Genomic DNA, 14,404 nt, shown 5'->3' on the forward strand with positions numbered 1-14,404 from the left:
AACTGACAGAGTGTGTCTGCTTCCCGGACAATGTTAGGAAGACAGTTCCAAAGTTTTGGTGCTAAATAGGAAAAGGATCTATTTAATACCTGATATTCTAGGTATTATCAACTGGCCGGAATTTTGAGATCGCAATAGACGTGACGGACTATAATGCGTTAAGAGCACGCTCAAGTACTGAGGAGCTAAACCATTTAGTGCTTTGTAAGTAATCAGCAATATTAAAAAATGTATACGATGTTTAATAGGGAGCCAATGCAGTGTTGTCAGAACCGGGCTAATATGGTCATACTTCCTGGTTCTGGTAAGAACTCGAGCTGCTGCGTTTTGGACCAGCTGTAGTTTGTTTATTAAGTGTGCAGGGCAGCCACCCATAATAGCTTTACAATAATCTAGCCTTGATGTCATGAACGCATGAATTAACTGTTCCGCATTTGTCATTGAGAGCATATGAAGTTATTTAGATATAAATATCTAGATATATTTTTAAGATGGAAAAATGTGGTTTTACAGATACTAGACATGTGACTTTCAAATGAAAGATTGGTATCAAAGAGCACACCCAGGTTCCTAACCGACAACGAAGACTTGACAGAGCAACCATCAAGTGTTAGACCGTAGGTTAGTATGTGAGGAAGTTAGACTTCTCAGTAATTCTGAAGATATTACTATAAATTACAGCAACACTTCCCCCTTTGCCTTTCAGATGAGGCTCATGTTTATAACAGTAATCTTGCGGGGTTGACTTAAAGTAATGCAATCGTCTGGTTTTAGCCAGGTTTCTGTCAAACACAGCACATCTAGGTTATAATCTGTAATCATATCATTAACAATAAGTGCTTTTGAAGTAAGGGATCGAATATTCAGCAACCCAAGCTTTATCATTTGTTCATCCGTATTATATCTGCTTTTTATTTGTTGAACATCAATTACATTTTTACCCTTAAATGGGTTTAGGAGTTTTTTGTATGTCCTAATTCGGGGCACAGACACAGTCTCTATGATGATATCTAGGTAAAAGAGTCTCTATGTGATGGGATTTATCTGACCTCAGTGACGTGAGACAGCTAGCAGACGGTCGGTTTAGCCAGTCTGTCTGCTTCCTGACCTTAGCCCCAGATTGTCACGTTTGAGCTCTAAGACTATGTGCCATATTACTAGAGAGAAGAGCAGTACCATCCCAATACCATCTCTTTTCAACAGGTCAGGTCTGCCCCAAAATTTTTTCCAATTGTCTATGAATTCTATATTATTTTGCGGACACCACTTAGACAGCCACCCATTGAGTGAGCACAAGTATCTCATCACTCCTGCGAACAGGAAGGGGGCCAGAGCAAATTACCGTGCCTGACATCGTACGTGCGAGTTCACACACCTCTTTAAAGTTAATTTTGGTGATCTCCGGCTGGCGAAGTCGAACATCATTAGTGCCGACTTGAATAATAATCTTAGAAAATTTACGATTAGCATTAGCCAGCACTTTTAAATTTGCTTTGATGTCAGGCGCTCTGGCTCCCGGCAAAATGTGACAATGGTGGATGTGTCTCTATTTTCACGTTCCGTGTAATAGAATCGCCAATAACTAGGGCACATTCAACAGGATTCTCAGTGGGTGTTTCACTGAGTGGGGAGAACCTGTTTAATGTTGTTATCGGAACGGAAGAGCAGTGTTTTGTCCCATGACTACAGCGCCTCACGGTCACCCAGTTGCCCTTCTGCACGGGCTCTACAGCTGGAAAAACAAACAAACAGATAACAGTAAAAAAAACACAGATAATTTATCATCTATTTATCATCTCCAACACTCTGGTTCTGCCTGACCACCACTTACTGTTCCAGGTATAACACTTATAACATATAACACTGTGTTAAACTGCTTAGAATTAAGCTCTTAACTAATAATTGATGTATAACTGCTGAATTAATAGCACCATGTCAACTCCTGTTAACGCTGGCACAATGCTTTGTGTTGAGCATACAGTATGCTCTATTTTGAACTGAGTATATTTGCTAGCATTGTGTCTCCAACTATGGCACCTAAGAACACATTGCCTGCTTAGATAAATAAACCATATGTACGCAGATACACCCATCTGCACATTCAACTCACATCTCAGTCAAAGGCTTTTGATCGAGAAATCTGGTGAGACTGACTGGTCCCGACATCTGAGAATATTTGCCATTTGCACATTCCTTAAAAGTTAGCTGTGAAATGAGACATTACATGCGGATTTGGTTGTGGGTGGCCTCCAGTGTGCAGAAATGTGTGGATTAGCGGGAATCGTTTAAAAAAAGTACAATTGTAATGAGATCATTGACACCAATTGATGATAGTATGATAGTATGAAGAGTATGGCAGAGCTGTGTTTGGGGAAAAGCCAGTTTAAAAAAAACTTTGGGACTCTCATTCTCTAACAATAATTTCTCAGAAACACTCTACATGTACACATACTCCAGGGTTTTTTTTTTTTTTTTTTTTTGTACTTTTGGGTTGCTGGTAGGCCTACATTTGTTTCACAACCCAACATTTTTCATTCTTGTTTGAATCAACAAACAGATCCAATTTAAATGTTCTGATAATCAGTGAATCCTGAAATAGCTTGATTTTCCCTCAAAAATGTTAAACCTCACTCTGACCCACAAACTAAACTAGCATATATCTCATAATCTGGTAAACAAGCACTGGATCATTGAACAATGCCATTAAAAGAAGTGTAAGCGATTTTCACATTGTAAAAACATTTTAAAAAGCTAGCATTGGGCATGAATGATAAATAGCATCAGCTATGACAGGTGGCTTGCTAGAGTCTCATAGATTATTTAGATTTAAGACTGGTTTCTGGCTAATAAATACCTTGAAAGTGGCCATCTGTTTGCCACGGGAAATGCCAAGACAGATCCGTTTCACTGGCATACTCATTGAAACCACAGCATTTTTGGACAGTATTTTCAGCAAGAAGGCCAACATGGGATAGTCACTCTGCCCGGAACGCTTGGGAACACTCCAGAGGGTCTCAGGGGTCAAAATACCACACTGTAGGGTTCCTAACTCTTTTTTTTTTTTTGAGCATGCTGCATCTGATTCCTTTCCAAACACAATGTAATTTTTTAGGATCAATAAGTTATGACAACATATGTTTTTACATTGCTTTAACTCAAATATATACGATACTGTCCCTCACACAACTAAAGGGCAAAAAACTGTTCTGTTTGCATTAAAGGTGCTGAAAGCTGACCTAGAACTTCCAGACCCAGTGCAACGCAATGGCATGGTCTCAAGATGCGTTTTTTAAAAAGTTTTCGCCAAATAATTAAGCACACCCTCGTCTTTCTACAACTTTGCCACTCTGGTGTAACCATAATGCAACATCTGAAAATGCTCCAAGTTCCTCTCAGCTTCCCGCTCCACATTCACTGCTGCAGTGAAAATTCAAAAAGATTAACAGACTGAAAGCTCCTCAAAAGCCTTCTTATTGGTTAAACAACGATTCGGTCAGTCCCACAAATTATTTGATTGCTTTAAAATAGATCTGAGCTTTTAGAAACTCCAAATCAACTAAATCGATTGCTTTGTGAAATGAAACACTCGAGTTGAAATACCGCACATTTTTCCCGTTGTTAAACTAGCAAAAGTGGATTCGGACACGCCCTTAGTGCAGCGTGCACTTGCGCCGTGCGCTTTAGACCATGCGCTTAGATCGTTAAAATAGGGGCCTTAGAGTCATTCAAAATTTCTTCCACAGTAAAACCTCATCAGTAATTTACTGATAACAGTAAATTACTGATGTAATTTAGTAAAGTCACTGATAAACTCACTAACAAAAAAGAAAGTCAGAATTGCACAAAATAATGACGGCTAATAAAAGAGTTAATGTATTACCCCCCAAAAAATGTGTAAGGTCACCTCAAGTTTTCCCTCATGAAACATGAAGGAAAGAGAAACTTTAAAGACTTCCTTTCCTGTGCTCTTCACTATGAAATCGTTTCATTCAACGCAGGACTGACTCTGACTCGTATTTTTGTGGGTGTATGGTTTGGATATGTCTTTAACAAAGTTAAGGGACTTCTTAACAATCCCGACTAATATTTCTAGCTTTTCTCATTTGTGACCAAATGGAATATCAGTATCGGATGTTTCTGTGTCATGCTTTCATCCATCAAAGTATGCATAGGCATATTTATTTCCCTTTATAAATTAGATTTACTATAGGGAAGCTGTCTATGTTTGTGCCCGTTGACGCATTTGCTCTGACGTGAGCTACTGCAGATGGCACTGGGAAGTACACACACACACACACACACACACACACACACACACACACACACACACACACACACACACACACACACACACACACACACACACACACACACACACACACACACACACACACACACACACACACACACACACACACACACACACACACAGGGCCCTATTTTAACGATCTGAAACGCAAGTGTCAAAGCGCAAAGCGCAAGTAACTTTGTGGGCGGATCCCGGCGCTGTTGCTATTTTCCCGGCGGGATAAATGCCTCTTGCGCCTGGCGCAAATCTAAAAGGGGTTGGTCTGAAGTAGCTTCATTATTCATAGGTGTGGTTTGGGCGTAACGTGAAATAAACCAATCAGAGCGTCATCTCACATTCCCTTTAAGAGCAGGCGCGCTTGTTCTAAAGCGGATTCCTATTATAACGGCGGATTTGCAGGCGCGCGCCAGGAACGGTTCACAGCCGAGGAGAGCAACGTTCTCGTCAGGGCCGTAAAACACAGAGAAGTGACATTGGGGATGTAGAAACCCACCCAAATTAACTTCTGTTAAACAGGCGTATGATAATTTGGGTAAATGTGTAAGCTACATGTATGCTTGCTTTTATAATAAATTGCCTATCTATCCATCTATCTATCTATCTATCTATCTATCTATCTATCTATCTATCTATCTATCTATCTATCTATCTATCTATCTATCTATCTATCTATCTATCTATCTATCTATCTATCTCTATCTATCTATCTATCGTAATAATGTATGATTTGCAAAAATGAAAACTGCTGCTTAGATGAGAGAATCAAAGTGTATGCGCGTTGTGCACACGCTACATTGATTATGGCCAAGCATGCGCCCTTAAAATAGCATAATGAACAACGCGCAACGCGCCACTGACTTTAGACTATTTTTTTCTGGTCAGTGGCGCATTTGTTACATAGAACAGCAAAATAGCATGAGGGAAAGTTTGCGCCGGAACACGCCTCCTTTTTGCACTGAACCGCCCCGGGGTGCGCAAGTGTATTTCTTAGTTAACCGACGTGTGTCTGTGGAGGGAAAAGCCCGCTTTGCGTGGGTGCAAAATAGGAATGATACATGCGTCAGTGTACAAAGTCATTTGCGCCGAGTGCAAGATAGGGCCCACAGAGAGGGAGAGAGAGAGAGAGACCATACACTCTCTAAAGTTAGAGCTTCGATGTTTTAAGCCTTCACATTTAAAGTAATATTATGAATTTTATGAATGCCTTTATTTTTACCCTGTGTACAGTAAACAAGAGCTATGATTTTGTTTTACATTTCAAACCAAAGTTTGTTTGTACTTATTTATTCACAATATAAAAGGAGGAAAAATATTCTTATATTCCATAAAATAATCATTCACTATTAGCTTAAATCTGCAGACACTCACCAATTAGATCTAATCATCCCTCATTCCTTCCTTTCTCAAACTTACTCATTACTCATTACTGTCAGCCAGATTCATTGTTTGTTCCAACTACTAATTATCACAAAATATAAACTACAATATATTTACCCAGATGATTCTGCACCAACTTCAGTTTAGTTAAAATTAGTTTAAATAGGAACTACCATGGTAAGGCTCAACAGACTGTTGCATTCCCAGCCATTAATTTGATGTGTTATAATTAAAGATCATGGAATACGTGTTGGCAGGCTGTGGAGGTTTTTCACAGAAAAACATCATTTAGCACAGCTGGATCCCATTAAATAAAATTAATTTAAATTTCCAATACCATATTTGTTGTGCAGTATATTACATCAAATTATGTAAATTGAATGTGCATATACTGTAGATAAAGTATAGGCAACATGTGCTTAATATATTTTTCAGAAGGGAAGCAATCTGTGCTTTTAACATATTTTACACTCATATGAAAGCAAAAACACACACACATAGACGTTAAAATGGAAGAATGTGCCTTTTCCCCTAGTTAGACTATGTGGCAGCAGGCATTAGTGTATGACTTATGTTTCATCTGATGACATGCACTTTTTCTTCTTTTTATCCTCTCTTTCTGATCATTTAAGCAGATGTGCTATCTTGATCATTGTAAATATGAATGAAATCATAAATTAAAATACAATGACATTAAGAAAATAACTCTAATAGAAACTTAATCAAAAACAGAGAATCTTTATATCAGCAGCATCTCTAAAATATGGAGTCCAAACAACGTTTTGAAGAGAAATCTCATTTGCATGTTTCAAAAGGTCATTCCTTCCTGATGAATGATTTTTCTGAGGTCTAAGTTCAGGTCATCAGTGAGTTGTTTTCCATATCTGTTCCCTGGCCAAATGTCAGTGATAAAGAGTTTTTGAGGAATAGCAATATTCCCAGATGACATGATATCTGGCAAAGGCTGGCAGGTCAACCCCAATGCGTTGGACTGCTATCAAAGTTGCCATTTAGTCCAAACATAGTTTTGAAATATGAGTGTATAAATGTGCTTTTCTAGTTCCAAGATATTCAGAGAAGCACACTAAAACAAATGCATTACTTTGACATTTACCTTAAGCACTCACATGGAAGTAATTAAAATGCAGTGCCAGTCAAGAACGTGCATTGACTGAAGTATTTGCCTGTTCCAAACAAAGCATTATTTTAAGCTTCTTTAAGGCTTTAAACAAGTACAAAGTCATACAAAGAAAGACCACACTAACAGAATTATGTAATTTGTGACCCATGACATCTCCCACACTTTGGATCATAGACCTCCAGGCTTTCTTCAGTGTGAACGAAGCTTCCAAGCACATGACAAGCAAATTCTCAAAATCCCTTAGTCTGGGACACATACCAACAAAATCCCACAGGTACACATGTACTGTACACATACACAGGTCATTCAATAGAGGAAGTCTAACCTCTGAATATGCTGTTTGTTTTCCCACTAATTTTGTTAAGATTCATTGTTTGTTGTATTTTCCATGAACTCAGAACACACTTTGTGCAGCTGTCCAGAGCGTTATTAATCTTATACGCCATTTTAAACAGATTCCTGTCATTTTAAATTGGTGCTTTTGCTTACTAATATGTTCAGAACTAAATGATTCAAAAGATTTTGCCTATGAAGAAGAAAAATCAGACAGCACAAATTAATCTTGTCTAAAACTCTGTGAATTACTCAAAATGGTCATCTGTGATGACTATGGGGATGCTACTGTAGCTTCCACCATCTTTGTGTTTTCATATTTTTTTAGCACAGTTAAAATTATTAACTCTTTAAATCTTAAATGAATCTGCATTGTTCTGTCCCTGAACTCCTGAGGTACAACTGAGATTCACAATTCAACAGATTCACAAGTTTTCCCCCAAATGTCGTTGCTTTATCACATTGAAGGTTTAAGAGAATTCACATTTAATGATCTATGTCCAAAAGCAACTAGAATTTATGTGTGCCTTAAAAATGTATCTGAGGCAAAGAATCTTAAAGCTTTTACTTAGACTTATGGAGAGGATTTAACTTTTCCCCTACATTCTTTGACCATTATATTTGTATAGGCTTCACACATTCAAGGAAACATAATGTTGACTTCTATGTTGATTCATCTTGTATTATATGTTGTTATATTCAATACATTGATAAAACTTGTGTTTTTTTTTGTAGTTGGACCAGAGTTTCTGTTTAAGAGCTGTGAGAAGAATGAATTCTCTTTATATCAAATACACAATGTCAGTACAAAATATTCAAGAGAGTTCCCTCAGTGCATTGGACACATTGCAGGTTTAATATTTAACCATCAAGATGTTTCCTGAATGTGCACCCATTAATTGCCTGCACTTCCTTGTTAATATTTATGCAGTTGAGAGAGGCTATAAGCGTACGTGTTTGTGCACGACTGAGTCACACAAGTCAGATACATTCTTGTTCAATCTCTGTTCACTGAACATTAGGGAACATTCATTTATTAGGGAAATGTACTCAAATCTACATATTCATATTTTAGGTGTATATTACTGGTATATACAGTATTAAATGTGTACACATCCTATGCTGAATCATGCTCCATTGGTGTTTTAGCAAACTATAGACGAAATAGGCACCTGTTGCTGCTATTATCAAATGTTGTCATTGAATGGGTAAGACAAAAAGGTGTGAGGACTCAAAATGCAGGAGAATGTATTTATTAGGAAATAAACAAACAAAAAAAAAACCCACGAGGGGGGAAAACAAAATGAATAAACATAAACCGTAACAAAACCTGAAAGTCCTGGGAATTCACGGGGAACTGGAGACATTCAAACAATAATCAGGTAACGAGGGGGAGGGATCAGACAACGACAAGAGCACATGGCCCAAAATAACAAAACACCCATGTGTAACACAAGACAGGACAGGCATGTGACATTACCCCCTCCCTACGGAGCGGCTACCAGACGCTCTATAAGACCAGGGCTGGACGGGAAGGAAACACCAGGGCGGGACGGGAGGGAAACACCAGGGCGGGACGGGAGGGACAGTCCTGGGAGGCCAGGGTGAAGCAGACAGTCCATCGGGCGGCCGCGGCGGAGACGACACCGGCTCAGGAACAGGCACTGGGTCTGGAGCAGCAGCCACCGGCTCAGGAACTGCAAACACCGGCTCAGGAACAGTCACTAGAACAGAAATGGTCACAAGGACAGACACGAACACAGAAACAAACACTGGGTCTGGAACAGACATTGGCTCTGCCTCCGGCTCTGGAACAGCAGGCACTGGCTCTGCCTCCGGCTCTGGAACAGCAGGCACTGGCTCTGCCTCCGGCTCTGGAACAGCAGGCACTGGCTCTGCCTCCGGCTCTGGAACAGCAGGCACTGGCTCTGCCTCCGGCTCTGGAACAGCAGGCACTGGCTCTGCCTCCGGCTCTGGAACAGCAGGCACTGGCTCTGCCTCCGGCTCTGGAACAGCAGGTACTGGCTCTGCCTCCGGCTCTGGAACAGCAGGCACTGGCTCTGCCTCCGGCTCTGGAACAGCAGGCACTGGCTCTGCCTCCGGCTCAGGAACAGCAGACACTGGCTCCGGCTCAGGAACAGCAGACACTGGCTCCGGCTCAGGAACAGCAGACACTGGCTCCGGCTCAGGAACAGCAGACACTGGCTCCGGCTCAGGAACAGCAGACACTGGCTCCGGCTCAGGAACAGCAGACACTGGCTCTGCCTCCGGCTCAGGAACAGCAGACACTGGCTCTGCCTCCGGCTCAGGAACAGCAGACACTGGCTCTGCCTCCGGCTCAGGAACAGCAGACACTGGCTCTGCCTCCGGCTCAGGAACAGCAGGCACTGGCTCTGCCTCCGGCTCAGGAACAGCAGGCACTGGCTCTGCCTCCGGCTCTGGAACAGCAGGCACTGGCTCTGCCTCCGGCTCTGGAACAGCAGGCACTGGCTCTGCCTCCGGCTCAGGAACAGCAGACACTGGCTCCGGCTCAGGAACAGCAGACACTGGCTCCGGCTCAGGAACAGCAGACACTGGCTCCGGCTCAGGAACAGCAGAAACTGGCTCTGCCTTCGGCCCCGGAGCATCCACCGGCATGTCCAGGATCCGAGCCAGACGCTCCAGATAGTCCAGCATAGCCTTGGCGGCCACACAAATGGGCATCTCCTGATCGGTCTCAGACTGGGCAGACGGGACGTGCACAGTTTCTGACTGGGCAGACGTGACGTGAACAGTCTCTGGCTGGGCAGACGTGACGTGAACAGTCTCTGGCTGGGCAGACGTGACGTGGACAGTCTCTGGCTGGGCAGACGTGACGTGAACAGTCTTTGGCTGGGCAGACGTGACGTGAACAGTCTCTGGCTGGGCAGACGTGACGTGGACAGTCTCTGGCTGTGACGTGGACAGTCTCTGGCTGGGGAGACGTGAACAGTCTCTGGCTGGGCAGACGTGACGTGAACAGTCTCTGGCTGGGCAGACGTGACGTGGACAGTCTCTGGCTGGGCAGACGTGACGTGAACAGTCTTTGGCTGGGCAGACGTGACGTGAACAGTCTCTGGCTGGGCAGACGTGACGTGGACAGTCTCTGGCTGTGACGTGGACAGTCTCTGGCTGGGGAGACGTGACGTGGACAGTCTCTGGCTGTGACGTGGACAGTCTCTGGCTGGGCAGACGTGACGTAGACAGTCTCTGGCTGTGACGTGGACAGTCTCTGGCTGGGGAGACGTGACGTGGACAGTCTCTGGCTGTGACGTGGACAGTCTCTGGCTGGGCAGACGTGACGTAGACAGTCTCTGGCTGTGACGTGGACAGTCTCTGGCTGGGGAGACGTGACGTGGACAGTCTCTGGCTGTGACGTGGACAGTCTCTGGCTGGGCAGACGGAACGTGAATCGTCTCTGGCTTGGCCCCTCTTCTCCGCTGAGTCCTCATGTTGGTCGGATCGTTATGTCACGGAATGGGTAAGACAAAAAGGAGTGAGGACTCAAATGTAGGAGAATATATTTATTACGAAATAAACAAACATAAAACAAAACCCACGAGGGGGGAAAACAAAATGAATAAACATAAACCGTAACAAAACCTGAAAGTGCTGGGAATTCACGGGGAACTGACATTAAACAACAATCCGACAAAGACTGCAAACAAGAGGAGACTAAAGAAGGGAACAAATCAAGAAGGGACAGGTGGAAGAACTCAAACAATAATCAGGTAACGAGGGGGAGGGATCAGACAATGACAAGAGCACATGGCCCAAAATAACAAAACACCCATGTGCAACACAAGACAGGACAGGCATGTGACAAATGTGTCATGAATGCTGAACAGGACTTTAATGCCAAAAAGGTCTTAAAGATATGTCAGTCAAACATTGAGCTGAATGTGGCGTAGAGTCTCTGGTATAGGAACCATTTTTGTATATCCATGACTATATCAAACTATTCCTCCTCAATAAGAAGAATTCAGCTAATGAATAAGGGATAAAAAAAAGTTGGTCATCTAAAGTAGGTGAAAATATAAATGAAATGACAGTCAAATCAGGTTTTTAAAGTAAAATCAATTTGAAGGACTATTTCATTTAAAAAATGTAAAAAGCTGTTATTTTCTCATCCTCTTTTTCAAAATATGGTTTCCTTTTTTTTGTGTAACACATAGTTTAGCAGAATTTTGATGCTGCATTTTTCCATATACTGAAAGGAAATGCTGACCAGCCATTGATTGTGCTGGCTCCAAAATGTAATATGTAAAACCTTTATGTATCAAGTATTGTCCATATGACTGGTGAACTGTATTCTAAGTGTTCTGGAGCAATTTGATAGTTTTGTTTGTGTGTGACTTATGAGATATGAATGATATTTGAATAGAAGATTTTCAGTAAATTGCAGCTTAAATTTCAATCTGTACTTCACACAAAACTATTATATGGCTTCAGAAGTAATGCACTGTAAAAAAATGCACTGTTTTTTTTATAGTTGTGAATAAACAAAGATTATTGGAGTACATGTACACGAAAATAGTTGTAAATCTTTTTTCAACTTTCTCATTGAGAAATCTCTCAGATTTCATTAAAAAGATCTTTATTTGTGTTCCGAATATTATGACTAAATGATGACAGAATTTTCAAGTTGGGTGAGCCTTGAAAATTAAACAATTATAAATCATCAGCTTCTTTTGACAGATCATATGTGTGACAGGAAATACACCCATGAGATCTCTAATTCTCAACTTTAACCTCTTTGTGAGAAACACAACCTTTCTCATGGTTACAGATGCTGATTACACAAACTCAAAGACTAAGCGTGTCAACTGGCATAAACACACATTTCTATCTGTTTCTGTTGACTTCTTCCACCAGGCCGTTCAAAGGACTTCAAGGGTTTGACAATATAATGTTTGTATTATAATTTTTTGTAAAAATTTTGAGGACACAAGAAGTAAATTATGGATTGACTCTTTGTTACTCTACGATTTACTGCAGGATTATGAGCTGAATAGGGAGGAAGGGTTAGATAACTGATGACGCAAAAAAGAAAGAACTTAATTCCTGATGCAAAAATATTTATGGCCTTTCTGGAGCATTTTGTATTTGTAAGTATAGTTAATATTTTCAAAATTAAGGTAAAAAACATTAGATATCAACTTACATTTTGTGTAACCTTAATATTTCTCCTGATATCATTTGTTCTTTTACATATTTATGCCATCTTTGTGACTTTCAGTCTTTTCTCATGCCCTGGGATGCTGAAATATAGCCCGAAGCTTGCTTGTTGATACACATGCTTAGCAGCACTAATAGAGCCTTAGAATAGATGTTGTTGTGTTCTCATTGGCTGAATACTTCACCCTGTCTTGCCTAGAGGAAATGGGCTGTGTTAACAGGAAGTTGTCTGTCTCAATCAGCAAATAGCTGACTCCTAACATGGGCCAGACAAATGATACTTAAAAAAACACTCAAACACATACTTATCTAAATAGGGGCATACTAATACTGTTTTTATATACTATTTTATATACAGTCAGTTATAAATGCCCTAACAGAAAACATTTAGCATTTTTTGAAAACAATATAAGCAACATTATTCTCCCTTGGGAGACTTCCCTATATTAACGTCAGCATGAAACAGAAGTTGCGATAGTCTTTTCTTCCATATTGTGATGCACTGTATATCAGAGTGAAATGGCTTCTCAAACAAGAAATAATGTAGGGCAAATATTACAATAGCACAAATATTTTACACTGACCCTTAAATACATTACTGTTTCACCAATCTTTATTACATATTTGGGTCTTTAGTGAACCGGATCTATGTCTAAGACGGATGGATCTCTACCTGTCACGATAATATAAAACTATCCTGATACTAGAGTAACAATTACAGAAGAATAAAATGAAGCATATTTTGTTACCTTTTAGAGCTTGGAAAGGTTCAGTTTGAGCAGATGTTTTATACCATCATCACTGTCAGAGCTCATTTCCCAGTACATTCAGCATCTGGCTCATATTCTCCATCTCAAACATAGGGGCAGGTTTACTAAACAGGGCAAATAGCATGAGAGCACAATTCCAAAACAGCGCAGATGGGAATGGAAAGTTCTGCGCATTATCTACTGACGACGCGCAAATTAAAGAACACAGACGCAACGCAGTCAGATTATTTCCAGGTAGAGTCTGGTTTAAGACGTGCTTTTTTGGGCGTTAAATAATGGCGCAAACACCAGTAGGCCTACATTGACGAGTGCAAACCTTAGTAAATCACCTTGCGTGATTCATTTAAATACTCTCCTCCCATAAATGTTGTGCCTGAAAGGGAAACTCCTACAAATGCATATGAAATAAGGTCAGCCGCAAAATAACTGTGTCCACGGCTTTTCAGCGCTAATTTTTCACTCCGTGTCTTTAGTAAATCCTGACAGTAGTTTTTTAACGCCAAAAGAGGGTTTGCGCTGGCGCAAGCTGTTAGTAAATATTAAGCGTAGCGTCAGTTCTGGCAGGTCACGTTAGTCAAGCTCACATCAGCTGACTCTCAGCTGATCCACATCTACCTACAGGAATACGACGCCTATCACTGTATATATAAGCTCCTTCAGTATTATCAGCAGCTAATATTGCGTTTGTCAGGAGCTATTTATCCTCCCCCATCCCCAGCTCCTCCTCTCGTCATTCAGGATTTGGCATTCTGAGTGCCCTTTGAATCAGAATAAATTCTCGAATTATGTTGTACTTTAAAATCTTGAATTAATGATATCTGCAATACATTCGTGTTGGTTATGTTCTGTTTACCCTAAGGGGGGTTATTGCTGCTCTTAGGCTGTTCTTGCTCAGAACAGAACCATACCGCCAATCCAAACTGTATGCTAATTGTCAATCGTATTTGACGATAGTGGTCCTGACAGAACTGGCCCATATTCTCAAAACTATAATTTTCAACATCTTCAAAATCAATATTTTGATCGCTGACAGCTTCTTCACCAGATCCACCATCAAGTGACTATGGCACTAATATTTGATTGCGTTCAGTACTTGCTCTGCAGTAAATCGCTGAACCATTTCATGTTTTGCTGATGATACTTCCTATTCTTTTGTTTTCTGCCTGCAGTAACTATGAGTGAAACTTCACTTTGTCATTGTGTATCAGACATAAAGGTGATAAAGGTGAATTGGACTTATTCAGTCATTAAATATTCAATTATTGTTGTGCAGAAAAA

Source organism: Rhinichthys klamathensis, unplaced genomic scaffold (genome assembly GCF_029890125.1).
Source record: "Rhinichthys klamathensis goyatoka isolate OS25496 unplaced genomic scaffold, OSU_Roscu_1.1 h1tg000639l_1, whole genome shotgun sequence".
In the NCBI taxonomy this organism is placed as follows: domain Eukaryota; kingdom Metazoa; phylum Chordata; class Actinopteri; order Cypriniformes; family Leuciscidae; genus Rhinichthys; species Rhinichthys klamathensis.